The sequence below is a fragment of the Schistocerca nitens genome, chromosome 1, assembly GCF_023898315.1.
Source record: "Schistocerca nitens isolate TAMUIC-IGC-003100 chromosome 1, iqSchNite1.1, whole genome shotgun sequence".
Classification (NCBI taxonomy): domain Eukaryota; kingdom Metazoa; phylum Arthropoda; class Insecta; order Orthoptera; family Acrididae; genus Schistocerca; species Schistocerca nitens.
The window spans coordinates 53,781,003-53,793,484 of NC_064614.1; positions in this window are offsets into that span (position 1 = coordinate 53,781,003).

Sequence of the window (12,482 nt, forward strand, 5' to 3'; positions counted from 1 at the left end):
TTTATCTCAATCCTTATACGACCACATAAAAGGCAAACCAGGCATAGTCGTAATGTCTGTGTAAGAAATCAGAATTGTAGCTCACCTGGAAGACAAAGAAAAATCAATACAGACGCAAGTTTTAATAAAATTTCTAATAAAAGGTCTTTTTACACACGATTTCTTGATGATCTCAGAACTTAACACCAAAATAATTATGAGCATAGGTTGGCTGCAGAAGCAACAAGTAGTGCAAATAAAAAAGCATTACGACTGAAGAAGGAACCATAGACGTAGACTTTGAAGAAAGACGAAAGCATTGAACTAGAGTTTTAGTCTATGATGTTAGAAATACATACAGGTAATGAAGGATTATGAGAATTATTTGAAGATTACCACATATAAAGCATCAAGAGTTTAGACCAAATGTTAGAATAATTTCGGAAAATTCTCACTGACATGCCACATTTAGATCCAATGCAGAAAAGCATTGGATCTAAATGTGAGCATATTCATTAAAATTGCACAGCATTACACTGTTATTATTAACATTAACAATTCTGGCGCTTATTACCTAACATAATTGCTATTATTAGCAAGGCATGGATAATAGCGTTCGATTTTCAGGATTGGTACACAACGCATGTTATTACGCACACAACACTATACAGGGTGAGTCACCTAACATTACCGCTGGATATATTTCGTAAACCACATCAAATACTGACGAATCGATTCCACAGACCGAACGTTAGGAGAGGGGCTAGTGTAATTGCTTAATACAAACCATAAAAAAATGCACGGAAGTATGTTTTTCATCACAAACCTACGTTTTTTTTAAATGGAACCAGGTTAGTTTTGTTAGCACATCTGAATATATAAATAAATACGTAATCAGTGCCGTTTGTTGCATCGTAAAATGTTAATTACATCCGGAAATATTTTAACCTAAAGTTGACGCTTGAGTACCACTCCTCCGCTGTTCGATCGTGTGTATCGGAGAGCACCGAATTACGTAGGGATCCAAAGGGAACGGTGATGGACCTTAGGTACAGAAGAGACTGGAACAGCACATTACGTCCACATGCTAACACCTTTTTATTGGTCTTTTTCACTGACTCACATGTACATTACCATGAGGGGTGAGGTACACGTACACACGTGGTTTCCGTTTTCAATCACGGAGTGGAATAGAGTGTGTCCCGACATGTCAGGCCAATGGATGTTCAATGTGGTGGCCATCATTTGCTGCACATAATTGCAATCTCTGTCGTAATGAATGTCGTACACGCCGCAGTACATCTGGTGTAATGTCGCCGCACGCTGCCACAATACGTTGTTTCATATCCTCTGGGGTTGTAGGCACATCACGGTACACATTCTCCTTTAACGCACCCACAGACAGAAGTCCAGAGGTGTAAGATCAGGAGAACGGGCTGGCCAATTTATGCGTCCTCCACGTCCTATGAAACGCCCGTCGAACATCCTGTCAAGGGTCAGCCTAATGTTAATTGCGGAATGTGCAGGTGCACCATCATGCTGATACCACATACGTCGACGCGTTTCCAGTGGGACATTTTCGAGCAACGTTGGCAGATCATTCTGTAGAAACGCGATGTATGTTGCAGCTGTTTGGGCCCCTGCAATGAAGTGACGACCAATGAGGTGGCCGCCAATGATTCCGCACCATACATTTACAGTCCACGGTCGCTGTCGCTCTACCTGTCTGAGCCAGCGAGGATTGTCCACGGACCAGTAATGCATGTTCCGTAGATTCACTGCCCCGTGGTTTGTGAAACCCGCTTCATCGGTAAACAGGTAGAACTGCAACGCATTCTCTGTTAATGCCCATTGACAGAATTGCACTCGATGATTAAAGTCATCACTATGTAATTGCTGATGTAGCGGCACATGAAACGGGTGAAAGCGGTGACGATGCAGTATGCGCATGACACTACTTTGACTCAGTCCACCGGCTCTCGCAATGTCCTGTGTGCTCATGTGTGGGTTCATGGCAACAGCAGCTAACACACCAACTGCACCCGCTTCTCCTGTGCCGGGCCTGTTACGGACCCGTTTGCCTGCTACGACCATACCTGTTGCATACAGTTGGCGGTAGATGTTTTGCAATGTGCGGCACGTTGGATGCTCTCTGTCCGGGTACCGTTCTGCATACACCCTGCAGGCTTCAGCTGTATTTCGTCGACACTCGCCATAGATGAGTATCATCTCCGCCTTTTCAGAGTTCGAATACACCATGGTCACAGTTCCTACAACACTACACTATCACAGACGTCTGTTAACACGGTGTACTACAGTTGGTCTGCGTGCGGAGACGAATGCAGAATAACAATAGCAGTAAGCGCTACATGCGGACACTGCGACAGCTAGACCAAACCACAACAGTGCACTACAGCCACACAAGTAAACACGGTCGTCATCGTTAACACGTCCCTGCAGATGCTGCTCGCCGACCGTGGCCCGTGTTTGTTACAACACGCAACTGAACGTCGGACGTTTCAAGCGTCAACTTTAGGTTACAATATCTCCGGATGTAATTAACATTTTACAATGCAAGAAACGGCACTGATTACGTATTTGTTTATATGTTCAGATGTGCTAACAAAACTAACGTGGTTCCATTTAAAAAAACGTAGGTTTGTGTTAAAAAACATACTTCCGTGCATTTTTGTATGGTTTGTATTAAACAATTACTCTAGCCCCTCTCCTCACGTTCGGTCTGTGGAATCGGTTCGTCAGTATTTGATGTGGTTCACGAAATATATCCAGCGGTAACGTTAGGTGACTCACCCTGTATATGGCCTATCTGGATTTGGTTTTATCCGCACCCCTGTAGAAATAGCTTACAACTATGTACTCTTATCTTACGGCAGATCCACTGAAATAAAACTATATCTAGAAAGATTGTTTAGGTCGCCATCTCTGAAGGAGACATTTTAATACTTTATTTCGGTTTACATTTATTTAAATGTGCCAGAAGTAAATTTACGTTAATGACTTCTGTGGCAAAAATTTTTTCTTGGAATGATGGAGGCATACCGTGATATTCTTAGGTGGTTTAATAATTCGAATGCTAACTCGGGTCAACTGCGAGTCTTGGGAGCCGTCCGCGAGGCACGCATATTCACAGACACAGAAAACAGTGCAAACGCTTGTAACGCTACGAGCTCTCGGGCGTACGTTAACTCTTTAAAGCCTGTACTATGATAAGTTGACGGGCTTCACCTTATAATAAAGGATTTTAGTAAATATGTTGACCGCGTGTACCTGAATGGAGGCAAAATCAGACTTACCCCACACAGTAACAACAATGATAGGTCAAGCAAATCTGAAGTGCATCTACACGTTAGAACGGGCAAGAAACATACACAGCAGATGCTACCAATTGTTAATAATACGGTCGCCAACCTAATTAGGCATTAAGTGAGTTTTTCCTTGTACAAGTGGATGTACGTACAAGCATAACAACACATAGCAATATTGAATTATATGGTGAATTTTAGAACCAGAAAAATCTACTGAACTAAGATTTTCCCTTTCTGTACTAATTTGAACAAGCTATAAATACACAACATTACACTACAATGATTACTACACACAGCGTTTGGTCTATTAATCCGACTGAAATCGGGCATAGGTTACCCTAGAAATAGCACTTTTGAAACACACATACAATGTCAATTTTAATAAGGGTAAAACACTGATAAATTTAGGTTTTATATTGACTTTAACTTTGCTGGTCAAATCAGTTCAGTACACTTCAGCATTTAAATGAATAGAAAAGAAAAGAGTGGAGGGGGGGGGAGGACCCTGAAACTGTTATGATCACTGTGTTGAAACTATTAACTATTGGAAGCATTAAGCGCTCAAGATTTACAATATATGCGTTACTATTCTTTTTGTCTTATTAATTCCTCATTTAACTACCATTATTTTTATCTCAAATTAATTAAGCTTCATTACTAAACCAATTCCAAAATTATCTTCCAACTCTGTCAGACCTTTGTTCTTTGCTTATATTTTCATTAACAATAAAACTCCTTAAACATCTTTCTATCATGGATAGGTCTGCAGGTAATTCTTATTAACATAAACTTTAAATCTTCATTTCGGGACACTCGGATTGCACAACACGTGGAAAGGATCCTGTCTAGGTTAGTGATAAGGATAATTCATTGATAGTACAAATCTGGTAAAAGTTAAGTTATTATTGAACAGTCAGGAACAAAATTAACACTGGTCCACACGAATACAATTCTAAAGATTTAACCTGTTCGTGTCGATGCGGCGGTTGGCGGGCGGCGAGTTGGCGAGGCGCACAGCACACATACAATCACAGCTATGGCTCTTGCTGTATCGGCACTTTGCTTCTTCTTAGCGTCGCAATCCTTTTCAATTCAGTGCCTATAGAATATAGCCATGCTGTGTAGTCGTCGGAAGCGGCACATCCGAGGCTCAATGAAACCACTTTTTCCAGGATAGCCTCCTCGATCCAGAGCGTGTTTCTCAGACCGATGCCCGACTCCGACTGACTTGCTGAGCCCGTTATGCCGTGCCGCACCCGTGTGCATTTACCCGCGCTCGCGTGCCATCCACCTTTTACCGCACCCCTACAGATAGGGTATTCACCAAAGGTTTTACATTCCACATATCCTAATACATTGCCTACGTATGGACCAGGCGCACCATTACATTTTTAAACAGGTTACAATAGATTCAATATGGGTTACACTTCAATTCTGTTATAACATTGCTTGAAATCTGACATAAATATTAAAATTCACATCTAAAGTTGCTCACAGTTTCTTTAACATAATGACATGAAAAGAAAAAGAAATGAAATTAAAACATTGCTTACACTAATTTATCGAAAATCAGAAGAAAAAATTATTATATGTACAGTTGTTGTTGTTACACATGCCCCTGTTTCCAGTAAATTTTACAAAGTATAAATTTAATGGGAACACAAAATTTTACATTTATACAGTGGTTCTGAATCTTTATGTGAATTTCCCATCCAAATTTTTTTTTTTAATACCACAATCTTCCTTTCACTCACATTATATAGGTCTATACCTTTTAACATATCCAGAACATTTACTTGTCATTTACTTAAGTGCCTTTTGCACAGTCCAACCTCCCATCACAACATTATTAAAATAGCAAGTTACCCATTTTTACTAATTTTCTCAAAGAATTAATTTCAAAATCTGGAACACAACCATTTAACTATAAAAACAAATGCAAATATCTGTATACACTATAAGACAATTTGTGGCTGCTTGAATTGACTGGCAGTCCATTTCCTTACTTACTAAAAAAAAAAAAAACACACAATAATATTTATAAAATTACTACACACATTTGCTGCCTATTATTCAGATTTGGGCAATCCTTTTCACCTCATTTAGTCACATTTCCTGTATCACACTTACAATTCTCCATTGATTATTTATCTGCCCTCATTGGTGTTTGGCAGTCCTTTATATTATGACTCATATACTGTCCACTTTGGTTTTCGGCATTTACTCTTTCATTTTCAGTCCTTTTCTCCACACATCTTTACATTTACAGTGCATTAGGTAATCTGAAAGTCACATAACTACATTAACACACTGTCAATGGTATACATACATTTACAGAGATTAGTTACATTTTGAATAAAATAGTTTCAGCATAGGACATAGCACATTTACTGCAAATTGCTTTCTAAGTGCACTTATGTCACTCACTCCTAGGGACATACAGTTTCAGGTCCACAACATTTCTTACACCTAAAGGTCTTTTGGATTTTGGGTAGATCAGGTAGTAATGTGTAAGTAGGCTATTTAGGTTTTTATGTTGCTAACGCCACGTAGCGCTCTGTATGAAAATCACTGACTGTGCTGTGTGCAGTCTGTGGCTGGTTGGCATTGTTGAAATGATCGCTATTGTATTGTTGGTCAGTTTGATGTGAACAGCGCATAGTGTCGCGCACTTGGAGGTGAGCCGCCAGCAGTGGTGGATGTGGGGAGAGAGATGGCGGAGTTGTGACAGGGGATGATCTGGACGTGTGTCCATCAGAGAGAGTAAATTTGTAAGACTGGATCTCATGGATATATATATTATGACTTTTGAAAACTATTAAGGTAAATACATTGTTTGTTCTTTATCAAAATCTTTCATTTGCTAACTATGCCTATCAGTAGTTAGTACCTTCAGTAGTTAGAATCTTTTATTCAGCTGGCAGGATCGGCGCTCGCTGTATTGCAGTAGTTCGAGTGACGAAGTTTTTGTGAGGTAAGTGATTCATGAAAGGTATAGGTTATTGTTAGTCAGGGCCATTCTTTAGTAGGGATATTTGAAAGTCAGATTGCGTTGCGCTAAACAATATTGTGTGTCAGTTTAGTGTTGATCAGAATAAGTAAAGAGAGTAATATCTGAGTACCTTCAGTTTTGCTCAGCTGTTTGAAAATCAAATAACGTAGAGGTTCATCAGCACAGTAATTCATTAATTTTTCTAAGGGGACGTTTCAAACGTCGACATCGAATCGAAGGTAATCAGTGAGGCAGTCAATTTTTCTCCGTCGAGGGAGCATTATTCTGTATGTCTATTGAGGTACCAGTCATCCACGCGAGTTGACTACCGTATTTAATGCTTTTCAGGAAGGCAGAGAACCATCCGCCTCTAAACTTATTTGCATCTGCGTTAAAGGATAACAGAGAGTGGACGCGGTGATCGATTGAGATGGAGCTGTAACGAGGTGCGATTTAATGGTTAACTGTTGAAGCACTCTAGAGAAGGAGAAGTTGCTGCAGGTCAATTTTTCCACAGTTCTGTCAGGATGCATCAGTCGCGTGATATAGCCTGCGTTCTACTCGTATACAGCCACGTGTTCTGTATGTGATTTAAAGCACTGTCCACTTGCGATCGTTAACGGTAAACCTATCGGTCATCAGAGGACTTCAATCTCATGTCTGATGAGACGTGACACATTCCTATAAACGAACAGTGATTTATGCGATATACTCCATTCCCCCTGTCGCATCTTGGGTGTAAGATCTAGACTTCAGCGTCATAACTAATTTAGCGATAGGTACTTGTGAGACACTGTAATCCCCGTGTACACATTTTCCTGACAGGTGTGCTATTTACAGAGTTAGTGACGGAATGACTGGTAATGTTCACATGTCGGACGCTGAAGCTATGTGTTTACCTGTTTCCTTGTAAGTGGTATTCGCCGTTACTAACGATCATTTTATATAGGGCTGATGCAGGCATAGTATAATTTCCGAACCGTGATCGGATGTGAACAGTGGACGCTATACATCTCCAGAAAGCTATATTGTACCCGTATCACACAGTGCCAATGTTTTAAGGAAGTAGTTTTTTCGTTTTGTGGTTCGATAACATAGTTTATCGTAGAGAAACCGGGAAGAAGGATGTATATCCTGCGCTTGAAATATATTTCTTACACTGGAATATTAACTGCGCTACATTCCATACAACTGATAGGTTGGAAACGCAGGCGGTCTAACATTATAGCTCGCTTTAAGTGCGGAACGTTGTAGCCCTAGGAGTGCGTGTGTTTATCTTCTCTCTTACCAATACCTTCCAGATACCAATCCTAGACTCTAGAACAAAACTTAAGAGTACGCTCTGCGACGCTCATACGCAGAGAGATAGATCGAAGGCCGGCCGGGGTGGCCGAGCGGTTCTAGACGCTACAGTCTGGAACCGCGTGACCGCTACGGTTGCAGGTTCGACCCCTGCCTCGGGCATGGATGTGTGGGGTGTCCTTAGGTTAGTTAGGTTTAAGTAGTTCTGAGTTCTAGGGACCTGATGACCTTAGAAGTTAAGTCTCATAGTGCTCAGAGCCTTTTGAACCATTTTTGATAGATCGTAAATTAAACACTGTGCTCGAGGTGTTAGAAATATGTAGAGCTCTGTCTGGTATACTTTGATGATTTATGGCCGGCCGGAGTGGCCGAGCGGTTAAAGGCGCTACAGTCTGGAACCGCACGACCGCTACGGTCGCAGGTTCGAATCCTGCCTCGGGCATGGATGTGAGTGATGTCCTTAGGTTAGTTAGGTTTAAGTAGTTCTAAGTTCTAGGGGACTTATGACCACAGCAGTTGAGTCCCATAGTGCTCAGAGCCATTTGATGATTTATGTGTTCTAGAATTAACACTGAATGGACGTACTGCACAGTCATCTATCTACATTCGCAGTGATACTCCCGAAGCAGAGAAGGGGCAGTTTAGCTAAGATACTGAAATTGGGGAAGCATGCTGTCACATCATTGACCTGTGTTGAAATTACTGTAAAACTGCCAAAATTGTTCGCGCTTTTAACTGTGATGCTTATTATTACACTACATCGGCGGTGTGTTTTCCATTCCATCCGTGCATTGGCGCGCTGTAGGTTACCACATAATGATTGACTGACAGCGCTTGTTTTTGAGTTGGGGAATGAGTTCTGTGGATGGGTGACACCTTCTGGGGGTTGCTAGCACCGAAACAGTGATCGCGTGCATGAGTGCAATATGATGAATCAGTCGAAAGGGAACTGAGAGCGATCATCTATTCCGTTACTGTGGCAGATTTGTTTAAATGTAGAGGTCGTCAACCAATTGCGGACATCAGTTTGGAAACACTCCACAACGCAGCCAAACTCTTCTAGTCTCCTTATGTTGTAACTGTCTTTTATTTAAAATCATCCACCATGTGTCGCGTGTTATGGTAGCCGCAGTAGCAAAATTATTTACACGTGCGATGTCTAGTTTTCTGTGAGAGGCTGTGGATCAGAGCGTCTTAATTTCAGTTTAGGACCTGACACAGACCTCGAAGTCGTGGTAGAGAAAGAAAGTGTATGGCATTGTACAGAGCGTGTTAGAAAACAATGTTTCAAACACCAACACAGAATTATAGAGAGCGTCTCTTGCGACTTACAGTATAGTCTGTGGAGTACAGTCATCATCCTACAGTATGGGTGATGAAAACTTAAACTGGTCTGTGAAGTTGATCAATAGCAGTATATTTAATAGGATCGTCACATGTGCTCCATGCCTGCACACATGCGGTATTTGGTTTCGATATATGGGAGGAGAGAGATGCGTTAAAAGTATTATCTTGTTTCTATCGGATGAAGTTAGTTGAGCTTTTATAGTTCATAATTTTTCTCTGGAGGATGGACTAGAATAACAAAGACAGAATGTTGGCGTGATAGACGTGAATGGACCCTGAGGGACGCGGATCTGTAGTACCTGCTTGTAGTTTGGAGAAGCACCACAATGCAGTAGCAAAATCCACATCCTTCCCCAGCTCCCATACTGTCTTTTATACTACCTCTTGTTGCAGGATCAGACTTCATTTCCGTAAAATGATCCAAACACTGTTCTTTCGCAATAACTCAGCTTTGCCTGTTTCTACACCGGTTGGCGAAGGTGTGGTAGATGTAGCTTTCTCTGACTTTTACTCAGTTCCGACTTACAGTGGAACAATCACATGTGCAAAGCTGTAGGGGCGGTAGCACAGAGTCTGAAGGGTAGTTGCAAGATATATAGGGGCTACCTAAAACCACGTTGGAATTTTACTGTAGAGATAGGTTCGAGAAAGGTGGCTCGTTTTCGAGACATGTGAGTGCCAGGAATAGGATATGGCATCGAGACAGAATGTATTACAAATACTGGAGAAATATCTAGTGGCGGTGGCCTGAGGGGGTTGCACATATCTGTTTCACACCACGCTCCTTAGCCAAATCACTTTCAAAATTCAGCGATTTTATCATGAGGTTGCATCATGGGCTATGTGTAACCGTGCTGCTGGTGTGATGATATACACTTAGCGATCACCGTCTCGGTACTTGTCTGGATAGAAAAACCACGTCATTCGTAGCTAATGCCATACATGGATTTATAAAGCCGGTATAGCTTTTAACATGGATTCTTGTGTGCATCTGTAGAACCAAGACCGCTTGTGACAGTAACATACAGTAGTTGATACAGGCGCCGGCGAATAGATATGTATGTATACACATGGTGATTCCGTGACGATGTTACAAACTTCCGTGGATGATGGACAAAGATAAATGCATCAATTTGAGGTAAGAGGCCCTAGTCCGGAAACGGGCGAGTCGAAAGTTATAAGCGAAATCCGTTTTGATACCTCTGACAGTAGAATAAATGTACCGGTACTGTTTTTGCTGAGATTGCAGCTTTCAGAGGCGGTCTAGTAGACATGGGCCTTAAACCGCATACATTAAGAGCTATGAGCACTTGTTCATCTTCGCTGTAGCGAAAGACATCTCCTGTATTGGAAAAGTTACCATAGCTCTTAAGGTATGTGTTTTAGAGTCCATGTTTACTTGTCGTTTTTTTTTTCTTGTTTTGGTCCATGCCCGTGAAAGCTGCCTACCCTACAATCTAAGCAACAACAGTACCAGTACATGTATTCCTCTGTCAGAAGTATCGGAAAGATTTTCGCTTATAATTTTCGACTTTTTCGTTTCCAGAGCACGCTCCCTTACCATAAATTGATACATTTATCCTTCTCCTTCATGCCTGAAAGTTTGTAACTTCTCACTGAATCACCCTGTATATAGCCTACATGCCTAGCAAGCGAGGTGGCGCAGTGGTTGGACACTGGACTCGCTTTCGGGAGGACGACAGTTCAATACTGCGTCCGTACATCCTGATTTAGGTTTTCCGTGATTTCCCTAAATCGCTCCAGGCAAATGCCGGGATGGTTCCTTTCAAAGAAATCCGATGAGACCGATGACCTCGCTGTCTGGTCTCCTTCCCCAAACAACCCAACCCAAGCCTACATGCCTATACAGGCACCGGCGCCTACTAACTTCGGCCCTCTGTAACGTCACTGGGCAATGTTTCCCGACACGCGTTACTACATTCATTTTGTTCCTCAAGACGTTTCCTACAACTCTCAAAGTTTGTCGGTGTGTTTTGAAACACCCTGTACACGGCAAGGATGGGCCTGTATCCTGTATCACTATCATACAATACTGAATTCCAAATGTACGTTCTCAGAAATTTCTTCCTCAAATTAAGGCCTGTGATACTATAGACACGTCTCGTCCATGAATAGCCTGTTTGCCAGTGCGATACTGCTTTTTGTGTCCTCAGCAGTCTAGAGGTCGAGGTGAAAGTGTAATGGCGTCGGGGAGAGTGGAATGAGCGAGTGGTTCTCTGCTGGAGGTAGATGTAGGTGTAGACGACAAAGGCAATCAAATGCCTACAAAGTTCTTTGCTAGATGTAGCGCAGCGTGCCTGCGGTGAGCAGATGACAGGCGGCGGGCGCTGAACACTGCACCCAGGCGCGCCAGTATCGATGCGCTGGTGTTGGTGCTTATCGAAGAGTAAGCCTAGTAGCAAGCCACCTTGGCTATCATCGCATTCCAAGTGCCCGGCTGTTGCTGAGTCAGACTGGCACGACAGCGTCCCAGGTTAGGTGACTAGAGCAAATGAGGCTGGTGGCCAGCCTAACAGGATCCAATTGACGAACCTCGGACCGATGGCTGAGGTGTTGTTTGCGACAGCATCGGACCACAATGGCACAGAGCTAAGAGGGTTTCAGTTCTTAGTCCACGGGGCAATGGCAGACGCCCCGACTGGCCAGGCCATAAGGCAGCACTTACTTGCTCACAGCCCTGTTGTGTCGATGATAGCTGCATCATAGGAGGGTCGATGATCTCACGGCTATGACGACCCATGGAACGCATTCATGCATAGCCCAGACGTGCTGAACTTGGTTATCTTAGGGGTACATACGTGACCAAAGTGGCTTGTCGAAGACAAATACTGCCGACCACTTCAGTGCCATCGACACTTCCTGAACGATGGTCTTTGCCTAGAAAACTGGGTCACTATTGAGGCAGATGTTGGTGTGACGAAATGTTGAATCGGCTGGTTGCATCCCACGCCTTGAATATGGAAATGGACGCTTACATTACGGAACGAATGTTTAAAGCCAGATAACGAACGCTTCAAACTGAAGACCATGAATGTCTGGAGAAGGTCTTAAGCAGCAGTGGATGTCAAATGGCCGCACTGATGATGACGAAATCGACTACGATAGTCATCAGGACGACGAAGATGGTAATGGTGTTCTAATCTACTGAATCAAGTCACGCATGCACTCTTCTCTAACTCGACCACGGAGGTAGCTGATAACTACTCACATTTGCAAGGGCTGTAGTCAAATCTCTATACAACCATTCAATGTTGGGTTACTGAAACTGGAGTGCCGGGATGGTTACTTTCAAATCGACAAGGCCCTTTTCCTGCACCATTGAGAGCTTTTGTTCTACCTCGATGACCCCGTCATCGAGAAGGCGTTGTGAGGTAGTGGGCGAGTTGTGGCGCCCTGAAAATATTCTAAGTTCAGGGTTGGCGTTGCCGCACGGGCCGCTCGGCGGCTGCGGGCCGCTTGGCAGGCCGACCACGTGGTGCCGGACTTCGGTCGACAGCAGGAAAAGGAAGAGAAGG